Source organism: Artibeus jamaicensis, unplaced genomic scaffold (assembly GCF_021234435.1).
Source record: "Artibeus jamaicensis isolate MK-2021 breed Jamaican fruit bat unplaced genomic scaffold, CSHL_Jam_final contig_519, whole genome shotgun sequence".
Taxonomy (NCBI): Eukaryota; Metazoa; Chordata; class Mammalia; order Chiroptera; family Phyllostomidae; genus Artibeus; species Artibeus jamaicensis.
Window position 1 is genome coordinate 39,835,951 of NW_026521871.1, and position 13,655 is coordinate 39,849,605.

At 39.2% G+C, this 13,655-nt stretch overlaps 1 pseudogene; it reads left to right on the plus strand.

Moving 5' to 3' along the window:
* The window catches only part of LOC119057797 (60S ribosomal protein L15-like), a 127,280-nt pseudogene that overhangs the window by 106,516 nt on the left and 7,109 nt on the right, over window positions 1-13,655 (plus strand).

The window sequence follows — 13,655 nt, forward strand, 5'->3', positions numbered from 1 at the left end:
GTAGTGGAAAAAATTAAGGGGGGTGGATCTCAATTTCATCCTAGACAAACTTGGGCAGCAGGCAGAGGATGAGAGGACAGGGACCGACAGGACTAAGAACTGTGGCAAGATTATGATTGATGTGTGCAATTCAGCTGAAGATGATTTCCAGGTTCAGTGTGAAGAATAAGACATAGCTAATTAAATGTGGAGGATTCAAATGTGACACCAGTTCTAGTGACAAATGGGGTAAAACATCAAAGCAGGGAATGGCCAGCTGTGGAGCGGGGCCCACCGGTATATGACCTCTGCCTCGCAGAGAGAGTGCTGAGTTGTGTGTAGAGCTTCTCCTGACCAGGCTGGATGGGCATTGCCAAGAGAAGTGCTTAGTGTCTGTCTGGATTAGACTAAGTAGGGTTGAAATGTTCTTTGGCACCAACACCACTGTCTCAGCCCTGAGCTGTAGGTTATACCAGGGAGATGTGGTCCAGAGGGCAACATAACACATAATTTTAGAGGTAAAGAAACTGAAACCAAATAAATGAATAATGAAAATGAATCAAATTGTTGAGGTAGAGCTGGGACCATTAGCCAGTCTCCCTCCACTTCTTCTTCTAAGGGGTCCCTGTCCAAGTGGGAAAATTCTCTTTGGAAGCTGTTCTGATGTTAAAAACATCCTGCCCTTGGGCTCATTGATGTTGACGAGCACTCCTAGACTCTACTTTGTTAAGATTTCCTTCTTACCCGCTGAAACACTTAGGCTCCTCCACTGTTTCTAGCTTCTGTAAAAAAACGATGCCTGTCACAATGCTGGTTCCCCAAGCATTATATTTCAGAGCAATTATCTCATCTACCCTTTGCCCTCTTGCTTCACAAACATCAACTGAAATGGGGTGGTAATTGGATAGGAGTGACTACTGATAAACCCTCGCGTACCCTTCGCTAGTGTGTAGGTTTTGAGTTAATTGGTTGTCTCTGCTTATTAGCAAATGACTTCTGAAAAATGTCTCAGGGACTTTTTCTTCATTCCTCAGACACGGATGTACATAGGAGACAACAACTAGAGAAAACAAGAACCATATTACTTCTACTGTTCCTCTTTGGGAGCCTCAGTGTTGAGTTTGGTGAATTCTTTTGTAGCTTTTAGTTGTGGATAAAAGCATCAACTGTAATACTGAAAAGATATGTTTTGAAATCCCAGCTAGAAGTATTTGGGCAAGTCACTTAACTTCTCTAATGCTTTTTTCTTCTCTATAAGACAGGAATAAAAATAATGCCTATACCATAGAATCATTTTTGAAGATTATATGAGATAAATGAAAAATGCTTAAATCAGTGCCTGGAATTTAGTAGATAGTAAGTTTTAGCTATTGTGCCCTGAACAAGGGAACTTGCTGCCCATTTTTAAAATGGAATATGAAAGTTGGGGACAAAGGAAGAGAGAGTACAAATAAATATTCCATCAGAGCAACTGGAATATAGAAAATTATATTGAATGCTTTGAAAGATGTAGCACTTAGCTACAAAAGATTCATCAGGCTCCATCTGAGTCAGGTGGGAAGCTCATGTTTTGCTTTCCTGTTATAACCTGCATGAAATTGACACAAATTGGGGTACATCAGCCTGAATGACTCTTAGTGATCATGTCTGTGCTGTGCCCTCCTCTTTTTTGTTTTTTTAATCCTTACCCAAGGACATCTGTTCATTGAATTGAGTGGTGGGGAGGGAGAGGGAGACATAGATGCAAGAGAGAAACACTGACTGTTTTCCTCCCATATGCACCCTGACAGGTGATAGAACCCACAGCCTAGGTATGTGCCCTGACCAGGGTCAAATCTGCAACATTATTGGTGTGCGGGACAATGCTTCAACCAACTGAGCCACCTGGCTGGGACAACTCTCCTCCTCTTAGAGAATTTCCTCCCCTTGAAAACTAGTTATGTGCTTTAAATTGGCCATATTTTTAACTGCCTCCATCTTTCTGGCCACCGGGATTGCATACAAGGGTAGATGCTTGAACAAAACCAGGTTGGCCATAGTTCCCTCCAGAGCAGTGGTTCTCAGCAGGTGGAGGTTTTGCCATACCATCGGTGACACTGAACAATACCTGGAGACATTTGTAATTGCCATGATTGGGGAATGCCATTGGCAGCTAGTGCTCAGAGGACAATGATGCTAATCATTCCGCAATGCTCAGCACAGACCCTCATAACAAAAAAATATTCTATTCAAAATTTCAGTAATGTTGCTTTTTACAAGCCCCCTTTTAGGAATTCTTCACCAGCAGCTGGTAGATGGGGGGTTTATATTCCAAGATTGTAATAGTAGAGTTATACTCCTGGGACCATGCCCTTTACTATCTGGAGAAGTCAGTACAGAAAGGAGAGAAAGAACCTTGACTTTGTTCATATACATGATTCCAGTCCCTGTAAAAGCTAGTCCCAACTCTTCCCTTTTAGTTTATGGGGTTAAATGAATTCTTCTATTTTGTTTAAACTTGTTCAGATGTTGCTTCTGTCACTTGCAACCTAATATCTCTAATACTTTGGATAATGTGTACCAAGTACAACTCTGCATTCAATTAAGTGAGGATAATACAGTCCAGTGGAGTCACTTCTGGCATAGGAGGTTATTTCCGCACTGCAATCCATTACATCTCCCCCCTGCACTCTTCTATCTCTTCAATCTCCAGTTTCCTTAATGAAAGTCGGTATAGCAGTACCAAGTATAACAGATATTGAGACCTTTTATCTAAAGTTCTGAGCATGGTATGTGGAATATGATAGGTGCCCATTACACACAAATTCTCCTTTTTTGCATTATTTATATAATAAGGAATAATTCATTTTAAAGAAAATACTTTGAAGCATCCGAGGGATATGCTTTGGTATAGCAGTAATGACCTAAGTTTACTATAATATGTGAGGCCATAAATACTTGAACTTTTCATAAATAATTCTTTTATGATGAGTTCAAATGTTTGATGCAGCCAGATTAGCTGGGTATATTTATTTTAAGCACTGCAGCAACATGTTTTAAAATTTGAGGTTTCTAATGAAAAAAATATCCTATGCATTCTGAATGTGGAAGTAAATTCTGTCCAAACAGTTCATGTCTGCTGGGTATTCTTATCTGGAGATCTGTTCATTTTGAATGATGTTAAAATTATAGCTGAGGAACCTAACACGTGAATTTGTAGCAACAGGTAGCTTGATATAGTATAGTAACAGGAGTCTTTTTTTCTTGTTAAAGTTACCGAAGATGTGTATTTAAATTTTTTTTTACTATATTGCAATCGCTAAGTGATAATTAACTAGTTCTTTTGGGTTTTACTGATTTTACTTAAACATGAATCCAGATTCATGCTAAGTAAATAATTAAGTAAATTATTTAAGCCAATAATTCAAGTTTATCCTAGTATTATGAAAATGCATGGCTTCATTTATAGTGCCACTACATAATGAAGTTAAGTAAGTATACAGGCAGTGAAAACCATTCCTTGCTACGGTCACTGTGTTTTAGCTGTATCTGCCTTTTTGTCTGAGTAAGCAGGTTTTCTATTGGATGGGGTGTCATCTCGACTTCTGTCAGAGTTAGATCCCACAGTTGTCCCAGGAAATCCTATGATGAGGTAACTTGTTAGAAGGCAGTAATTTCTGGAATCTTTTTCAGGATCTTTTTCAAGCATCTTTTTTTAGTGTGTGAGTTACCATGTTACTGTACTGAGTTTACCTAATTCTGAGTAAAAAAAAAGAAAGGAAATAGGTTTTAAAATTTCTCTCCCATAGCCTTAATTATGTGAAAATTCCCATGAGACCTTGAAAAATACTGAAATTAATTTATAAGCCTGAGCTTTTCCTCATTTATTAATTTGGAACTATAGGCTGAAAAATCACTGGTTTAGCGGGGGGGGGGGAGAAAGAAAAAGAAACCAGTTGAAAACTGTGGTTTTCATGCTAGCACAGTTATTAATAAGTCATGTGGTTTGTGATGCTACTTCCTGTCTCTGAGAAACTTGAGTTCCATTAAGACATTGAACAGATGACATCACTGGTTCAGTCCTAACAATGAGAAAGTTTGTTTCTCTTCCTATGAGGTTGCTCTCTAGGGCTATAAATCCATCATAAAAGTTTCTATTTGTAATCATTTCTCCAGAAGAATTTTTTGTAGGTATTTTGCTGTCTCTAGATTATCCTCATTTATTTCACTGTATTGTGGAAAATTACACAGAAAAATGGCATGACCCAAATTCCATAAAGAGCTGGGTATAGAATGAGAAATTTTGTCTCTTACAAATAGCATATCCTGAACTAATCCATTTTCATTTACAATGCTGTCCTTAATCTCTGTAGAAATATTGCAGTTCCTGAAATATTTCAGAAATATTCCATTGTAGTTAAAAGTATTTTTCTGCCCTTTAAATGTAGGATACCATGATTTATACTCTTTCTGTATTTCTCAAAATGTAGACTATCTGCCTCAAAATAACCCAGAGAAGTTTTAAAAATGCAGATACCCCCAAGTAACTGAATCAGATGTTTGGGAATCTTTGTTTTCCATGTTTTGTACTCAGAGGCAACCAAATGAAGAGTACGATCACTTGTGTATGTTGAAAATGTTGGGTACATTCTTATAAAATCATTATTTATCATTTAAAGTGTTGGTACATATAGGTACAGCCCCTTGGAATGTCTTGCAGGATGGAAGAGGAAAGATGATTCACCAATTTGTCAACAAACATTTGTTGCCTGGCCTGTGTGGTAAAAACTTACAATACAATAGTTCATAAAGTGAGTGTAGCTACTACTTATGAACATTTGTTATTTGTTAACATTGTCAATTGCTCAACATCCACTACCTCCATTTGGTTGTCTTAGTCATACAAAGGAATAGGAATTATTAAGTTCTCCATTTTACAGATGAAGAAACTGAGGTGAATGTAGGTTAGCCCAACTAATTTTCAAAATTCTTCACAGCTAGTGAAATAGTAGGGGCTAGGACTTGTTTCTATAGCAGAATTCAGACTCCCACCCAGGTTCTATTTGACTATATAATTTGCAAATTATTCTATTTGTCCAAGGAGAAAAGACCAAGAAATGACCATTGTTTCTTCTCTATAGATGCTTGGTGGGGGTGTCTATTGCTCACCCGGCAGCAATGGGTTCCACCCTCAGTCTCCTGCTGTGGCAGCAGTCAGCTCAGGGGTGCCCCTCCGCTGCTGATCTGTCTGTTGCCCCTGCAGCTCCCACACTGTCTGATGTAGCTCCTGTATTTCACATGACCTTAACATTCATCGCTGCCACACCTGCTTTTTTTTACCTCCCTCCGTTTTTCCTTATGAAAATTGTTTGCGGGCTTCTTTATGAACAAATATTTGTTCTTTAACTAATCCTCTCACAAACCCTTTACTTCCTGAATACTGATACTCCTGAGAATGTCAGAAATTGGTGGCATTATGAAAATGTGGGCAAAACAAATATAATTTTATTTCTGGCCCAAAGTCAAGTCAGTGGTTGCTGAAAAAAAAAAAAAAACTATGGAAATCCCCTTGCTACAGTATGACTGAACATTAGAGAGAAGGATGCTCTGTTTGTCCTTAGAACAGCCTTCCATTTATAGACAACAAGTTTGTACTCCAATCTATATCTTTCAAATTGGAGTCTGGATGGAGTTTCATTGGCATAGTAATATCTAGGCTAATTTGCCTGGATGAAAGAGCTGTGATTTAATATTTAATGAGAAACTTGGAGCATTAATCCTCATCTCTCGCTAAATAAATGAACTTGATTCAGGTGAGGCATTCACTTTGTGCTCATTACCCAATGCTTTGTGTGACTGCTACACCCTGGTGCCTTTCTCTTTATAAAAACCTCATTGACGTTTTGTTGATTTTACTTTAGAAAATGTATTTTTTACTTAGTGCTCCTCGGTCTGTTTACATTTACAGTAGATTGAATCCTTTGCCTTAATTTTTTGCCCTTTCCCAGTAATTTTGCCATTTGTTTCCTTTGACTTTGGACTTAACTATGTAACTCAACTTGGCCATTGGAGAGTTAATGCATGCAACACAAGGAAAGGCTTTAAATATGCCTGCAGTGACCTTTTTTGCACCCTTGCCATTTCCATGAAAACATTCTCTTGTGAGCCTATAATCCAAGGAAAATGAGAGACAGGTGAAGGAAACCCACAGATCTGCAGCCTGAGGCAAAAGCAGCCCAGCCAACCTACAGATTTTATTGGAATAAACAACTATTTTAAGACACTGGGGTCATTTGTTACTCAGCTATTGCTGACTGATATAATACTTTTCTAATCAATTTTCATGGTGTAGTCAGGAGAGGACTGGATAAAGAAACTAGAGTTTTGACTTTTAACATTATTCTGCCACTGCCAAGTGATTTGTGCAAGTTAATGGGCTTTTTGAATTTCAGTGTATCCTCTTCAGTGAAACAGTTTCACTGAGGCAGGGGCAGAAAACATTGCTCTGTTAAGTTTAGAATACCTCTGATATGGGAATATCACCAATGTGGTATTTGTATAAAAAATTTTAAATAATGAACTAGCATACATAAATCAGAAGGACCTACCCTTTTGATAATAAGAAATTTGTATTTCCTTTCAGCAGAGAAACAGAAGTGTTTAAAAGAGTTTACTGACACAAAACAGAGGTATATGAAAGATTTCACTGATGTATACCTACCATTTTATCTCTTGCACTTTGGCTAGTCAGAATCACTGGGTGATGTGGCGAGAATCACCAGAGACATGGTGATATTTCTCTGTCTGCCTTCTTCCTTTGTTTATTTATGACATTAAGTTTTGGGATTTTCTAAATAAAAATGATTATCAATTCCCCCATCATGGATAGAAGAGCCCTCATCATGCCCATCTATTTCCTCAGTTCATCCAGCTCCACACATCCACTGTCAAAATCTGAATGCTGGTGCTTTCATTTCAAACTCATTAACAAACTAGGTCTGTGGCTCATTAACTTAAAACTTCAGAGGTGGAGCAGCCTTTGGGCATAGGTAAACGGAGGCCCTAAATCTGTTTCTCTGCAATGCTCTTTGCTTTTCCCTCCTGAGTATTGGGTTCCTTCTGGTCACAAGATGCCCACCAGCAAGAACTCAAAATATGTACTTCCATGTTTACCTCAGCGGTGGGAAGAGCATAGTCTCCCACGGCCATTTAGTCTCCCACGACCATTTAAACAAGTCTTTTTTTTTTTTTTTATAAATTTATTTATTTTTTTTGAATTGTTTATGCTGTTACAGTTGTTCTATTCCCCCCTTCATTCCCCTCCACCCTGCCCCCCCAACCCCCCCATTACCCCCCCTTTAGCTTATGTCCATGTGTCTCAAGTCCTTTAGGTTCTGTATTTCCCATACTATTCTTGCCCCCCCATCTATTTTCTATCTACTGTCTATGCTACTTATTTTCTGTACCTTCTCCCCTCTTCTCCTCCTCCTACACCCCTGTTGCTAACCCTCCTTGAGATCTTCATTTCTATGTTTCCACTCCTGATCTAGCTGTCCTTTTAGTTTGCTTTCGTTTTAGGTGTGGTTGTTAATAACTGTGAGCTTGTTGTCCTTTCACTGTTCATGTTTCTTTAACTTCTTTTTCTTAGATAAGTCCCTTTAACATTTCATATAATAAGGGCTTGGTGATGATGAACTCCTTGAATTTGGTCTTATCTGAGAAGCACCTTATCTGTCCTTCCGTTCTAAATGAAAGTTTTGCTGGGTAGAGCAATCTTGGTTGTAGGTCTTTAGTTTTCATGACTTGGAATATTTCTTTCCAGCCCCTTCTTGCCTGTAAGGTCTCTTTTGAGAAATCTGCTGACAGCCTGATGGGGACTCCTTTGTAGGTGATTGTCCCCTTAGCTCTTGCTGCTTCCAGGATTCTCTCCTTCGTTTTAATTTTGGCTAATGTAATTATTATATGCCTTGGTGTGTTTCTTCTTGAGTCCAACTTTTTTGGTACTCTCTGGGCTTCTTGGATTTCTTGGAAGTCTGTTTCCTTTGCCAGATTGGGGAAATTTTCTTTTTATTATTTGTTCAAATAGTTTTTCCACTGGTGGTTGTGTCTTTCCCCCTTCTGGTACCCCTATAATTCGGATATTGGAGCGTTTATAGATGTCCTGGAAGTTCCTAAGCTTCTCCTCATTTTTCTGAATTCTTATTTCTTCATTCCTTTCTGATTGATCATTTTTTCTTCCTTCTGGTTCACTCCATTGAGTTGAGTCCCAGTTTTTTTTTCATCTCTATGGGTTTCCTGTGGAATTCCATTCATTTCCCTTAATTTAGCCTTCATATGTTTCTCTAATTTGTGGCTATAGTCCACCAAATCTATGAGGAAGCTGATGACCAGTGTTTTAAACTGTGCGTCTGAGAGATTTGCTATTTCTTCGTCACTTAGATTTATCTCCGGGACTTTGAGGTCCCCCAAGATGGAGGTTTAAGGTGGATGTGCCTTGCCTCCTCTCACAACCAAGTTTAAGGACAACTAAATATTAGCATCAGAAAACACAACCAGAACACGGAAAACTGAACTTTTCGGAAGTCCGCAAACAACAAATACTTCGGCCCGACCAATAAGGGGCGAAACCGGCGGCGGATGAGGAGTTACAAAGGAGAACTCAATCGACCCGGGCGCGGACGCGGAATCCAGACGCGCAAATCCAGTCGCACGGGTTCCAAACCCAGGATTGGACCTAGTGAGCAGCCCACCGGGTGAGCGACTACGGAGGAGTCAGCGGGGAGGCGGTGGTAGCGACTTGACTGTGGGTGCCCGGATACGCGTGGGTGAGGGAGTGAGTGGGGGACCGGCTGCGGCGGCTGCGGTGGCGGCGGCTGCGGCGGCGGCAGCGGCAGCGCCATTTTCCCCGCTCTGACCACGCCCCCACATACAGCGTCACAACCCAGCGACCTGGGACTCCAAGGCGCCGCTTCTCTCACTTAAAGGGCCAGAACAGACTAAACAAGTCTTTATCCTTCCTCTTCACCTTTCCTAATTCAGTTTCAGTGACAAGAAATATGGGCTTTTCTTAATTGCCTTAGATCAACTGGTATACATTCTGAAGCTTGGGGTGGGTCAATCCTACCCAAAATCGCGTTGTTGCTACACAATGGAGCAGCATGGAAAGAATGTTGGGGAGTTAACCACTTGTCCTCTACAAAGCAAAATATATATGTTTAATTTATTTCAATGTGTGAAATAGCTAAACATATGTGTTGTAAACATTCACTCAAAGGATTAAGTGGGCTAAACCTTCAGACAAGAACATTCTGGAATTTAAGGGCTATGAGAGTCCAAATTTGCTGGATTTCCTAGGACTTTAGAAGGTTGAAACTTGTCACTGATATGACACATTGGACTTGAAAATTCAGGAAGTCATGAAAATCATTGCTAACTTGTTCAACAAAGTACAGAATTAGAGGCTGTCCTCATTTTCCTTGGGCAAATTGTTCTCAGGGCAAATAAATCATAGAATTTTGAGGAGATGAATAACAGTTTGTTGGAAAGGCAGTCATGATTTCCAAAGAGATTTATTTATTTAACAAACACTTATAAGTATTTATTATTTGCCAGACATACTTCTAGCACTTTATAAATATTAACTCACAGATTTATGGTTTTGTGGCTGCTTCATGGTGGGTCTAATTATTAAACCTCTAAATGTAAGAGGACCTAAGCTAAAAAATGCTATGCCTACAGAGTAAATATGCTATCACTGAAATTTTAGAAGTGAGAAATTTAAATCTCAGATTACACATAATTGTATTTTTCCTAAATGGGCAAATTTTTAGCAATGTTTGAGCCCACCTGAGTCTGTGGAAATCCACTCCCTGTCATAACATCACTGAGATGTATAAAAAAAGTAAATAACAATGACATGACCATTGAACTAGAGCAGAGATGTGCCCAGAAAATAAATTTCAAGTTTCTTGAGAATAGCTTTACTTGCTAAATACTAATGTCATCTATAAATAAATGTTATTCAATTTATGCCTCACATAGAGTATATTCTTTAAAAATATATTGAATTTAGTTGAACTGATCTTGTATATTTTCATTCTACTTGTAATATTCTGGATGTGAAACAATGGTCAAATTAAAATGCTTACTTGACTACCCACTATTAACATTAAAATACATAAAGCATTATTTATTTATGTATGCATTTAATAATATAATAACTGTCTACAATGCTAACACTCAACTCAAAACTAGTTCATTAACAACTTAACCTATGTCTGTTTTCTTTCTCCATAGGATCTCCCTACTTCCTCCTAGAGATAACCACTGTTTTGGTCTTGCGTTTATCATTTCCATTCTTTGGGAAAAATATGGTTGTGACACACGTATATTTCCTTATATATTTAAACATTGTTTTTAAATTAAGAAACAAAAAAAAGAATTATACTATATGTGGCATTCTAGGACTAAAGACTATGGCTCTTGAATCAAACCTATTTAAACTTCACTAATGTGAGTAAACTTGAATTACATAAAAGCTTGACTAAATGTGTTTGTGTAAAAGGTAGCCCCAAAGGGAGACAGGCATGTATTGTCAACACAAGTGTTTTGCCTAAGTCACAGGCTCTCCTGGGCTGCTGACCCCTGTTGGGTTCTATGGTAATTATCAGCATCATCAGCAGTAGCATTGAAGCTCATTTTTATGATTACCAACTCAATTCCAATCTCTGTGTTAGGATGACTTACTTGCATTTTTATTTGATTCTTTCATCTTATCAGTAAAGAATTATACTTATTGCTGTCTTATAGATAGAAAAAACATGACTTAATTACCATAAGTAAGTTTCCCAAAGCCATGCAGGTAGCAAATTGAGAATCCAGAATTCAAACCTAGGCGGTCTGAACAAGAGCTGGTTTTCAAGGGTAGATAAACATGCAGCAAACTACAGAACCCACTTTGAGGCAACTTGCTCTAGAAACTACCCAAGTAAAGGTCCACCTGTCAGCTGACTCAGAAGAGGCATTATAGCAAAGAAAGCCTTAGATTGAGAGTCCCAAATCACCAATCAGCCTGAAGATTTGACCCTTTGAAACACGATTCCTTTTTTCCTAAAGTAACTTTGGAGATATCTGTTCTGCACACTGTTAGTGGGTAGTTGTTGGAATAAATTTATATAATGTCTGTGAAAGCTTGTTCTGAAAAATGATGCTCTCTACAGATGTTAGATGTAAAGGGGCTTGGGGCATAAATTAGTTAAGAGAACTGAGCTCTTTCTTTAAGATTAAAGAAGATATTTTGTGACTTTCTCATATACCTTCTTTTCTATTCATTCTACTTTTCAATCACTTGCCTTATAATTTCCTGCCTTTTATTTCTACCAACCAATAGATAAGTTTTTGGTTTTTGTTTGTTGTTTTTTTGCAGGAGGGTGGTGTTCTGAGAATATTAACAAAGGGACGAATGCAGGCCTTCGTGAGATCATGATTCAGATCACAAGGTCAGCTGAAAGAGTATGTACAAATGCATGCCCCAGTCAGTATCTTCAGTGACTTTAGCAAAAAGGAGACACCTGAAATTCAGAGTGCATTTTAGACTCTCAAATACCTAGGGAGGTTTCCAGCTGTCATCAAATCATATCATGTGGTGGCTGAAATTTCAAGTGCTTTTCCGGAACCTCCTACCTTGCAAACCCTGAGCAGCTTTCTCTGGGCAGTGCATCAGTATGATTTGTATATGCTGTTCTCCTGGTGCCCGGAGAGTGAAGGATGAAATATTCATGCTGGTGACCATTTATTTTCTCTTCACTAAGAGCTGATGCTATCATCCTCCTGAAAAAAAAACTCATGAATTATTTTTCATGAATTTTTGAATTGCCTGCTGCTAAATATGCCTGTGTTTTTGTTGGGGAAAAATGAAGAGTATAAAATTGTCTTCCAGGGTGATTTGCTTTGAGTGGTTCCTAGGTAAAGTTATGGGAGCCTTTCCTGTGACCCTCCTTTGTTATTTCCGACCTTCAGCTGAGGACGTGGTTGACTTTCTGTTCTAGAGCTTCACTGTGTTTGGAGATGTGTTTTTGTGTATCAGGTTAATGTTTGCCAATGCAAGGGCAATGCAGATGTTTTACAGCTCACTTTCTAACATCCTACAGTATACCATAACGTCACAAGACTGAGACCATTTTGGCTGTCATTTAGGGATAGCCATTTTAGAGTTTATGGATTATCCTGAAGGTTAAAATTACAAGACCAAGGTCACAAAAATCAACAGTTAATTTTAAGTAAGTGAATTTGTCACTCTAATTGAAAACAACCTCTTTTGTCTTCAGGGGCTGTTAATCCATGTTCTGCTGGATTAATCCCTCTTCTGCTGTCTGCAAGTTCATTGTGGCTGAAGACCATTGCTCTTGAAATTTCACCTGCCACCTCAGACAAGCATTCAAGGAAAGCATAGCTAGACCTGTCTTTGCATTGGCTGTGGAGGCCTCTTATCAGTTGGGTTTTCTGAGATAAGGATCCAGATGTGGCTTATTTGGAAGTTGATCCCAGAGAACAAGGTTGAGGTGAGGTAGAGTGCAGGATGAGAGAAAGATAAACAAACCACAGCAACAATAATAAATAACAGGTGTGCTACAGACCTGGCTATCACTGTGGGGTCCGGGCTCTTAATCCTACAGCAGACCCTCTGAGCAAGCTGCCTCCAAAGAATCAGTTGCTGGCTCAAGCATCCACTGAGTCCTCTCCCCTACTGTTTAATGGTGGCTCCCAAGTGTGTAAACTTCCTGACCCTTCTGGCTTCCCCTGCATATGGGCTGATGCAGTTTCTAAAATTTGGAGGAAGCTCTGAGACAGAAAAAGAGAGAGAAGATGAAGAACATAGTTAATGTGGGTCTCAGTCATATGCATGGGACCTCCTAGTACAGCTGCTCAGAAATAAGAGGTGGGCTGAGTAGATGTGTTGGTGGCCCCCAAAGTATCTGCCATAGTCCCAAAGACTTATCAGATGGCCCAAACAGAAAAGGACAGTGAGGGTAGAGGAGGAAATAAGTAGTAAAAGAAGAAGTAGAGCCTCTCAGGAAGGTAGAAGAAGGAGGAGCAGTGGCATCTGCTGGAGAAGCAAGGCTCAGTTTCGGTCATATGTAATACCATTTGTGCCTACTCCCTACCACACATGTCTCTTCTCTGCTCTGTGCCTTTGCAACAGGTTGTTCTCTTAGCTTGGAAATGCCTCCTGCCAATACACACCCTATTTGACTTTTAAAACAATGACCTGGGTCCTTTCTTGACGTTTCTTCACATGGAACACCATGTAACCAGAATGAATTTTGCCACTTTCACGTTCTCACGTACTATAGTCATTCTATATTTTTATCCACTATTTTATCCATCCACTCAACAACTGTTTATTGAATACCTATCGCCTACCATGCACAATACATAAACATTCTTGTGTCTTACACTAAACCTGTTGAATCAAGCCATCTACGACAGTAGTTCCCAAACTATGGTTCCTAGATGAGCAGCATTGGCATTCGCTGGAAATTTGTTAAAAATGCCATTTCTGGGTCTTATCCCAGACCAGCCAATGAGAAACTCTGGAGTTAGAGCCCAGCATTCTGTGTTTTAACATTGCCTTCCTTGTGATTTTGGGCTACATGGTACTTTAAGAATCAGAATATCCCTAGTGTCTGAACATAGTA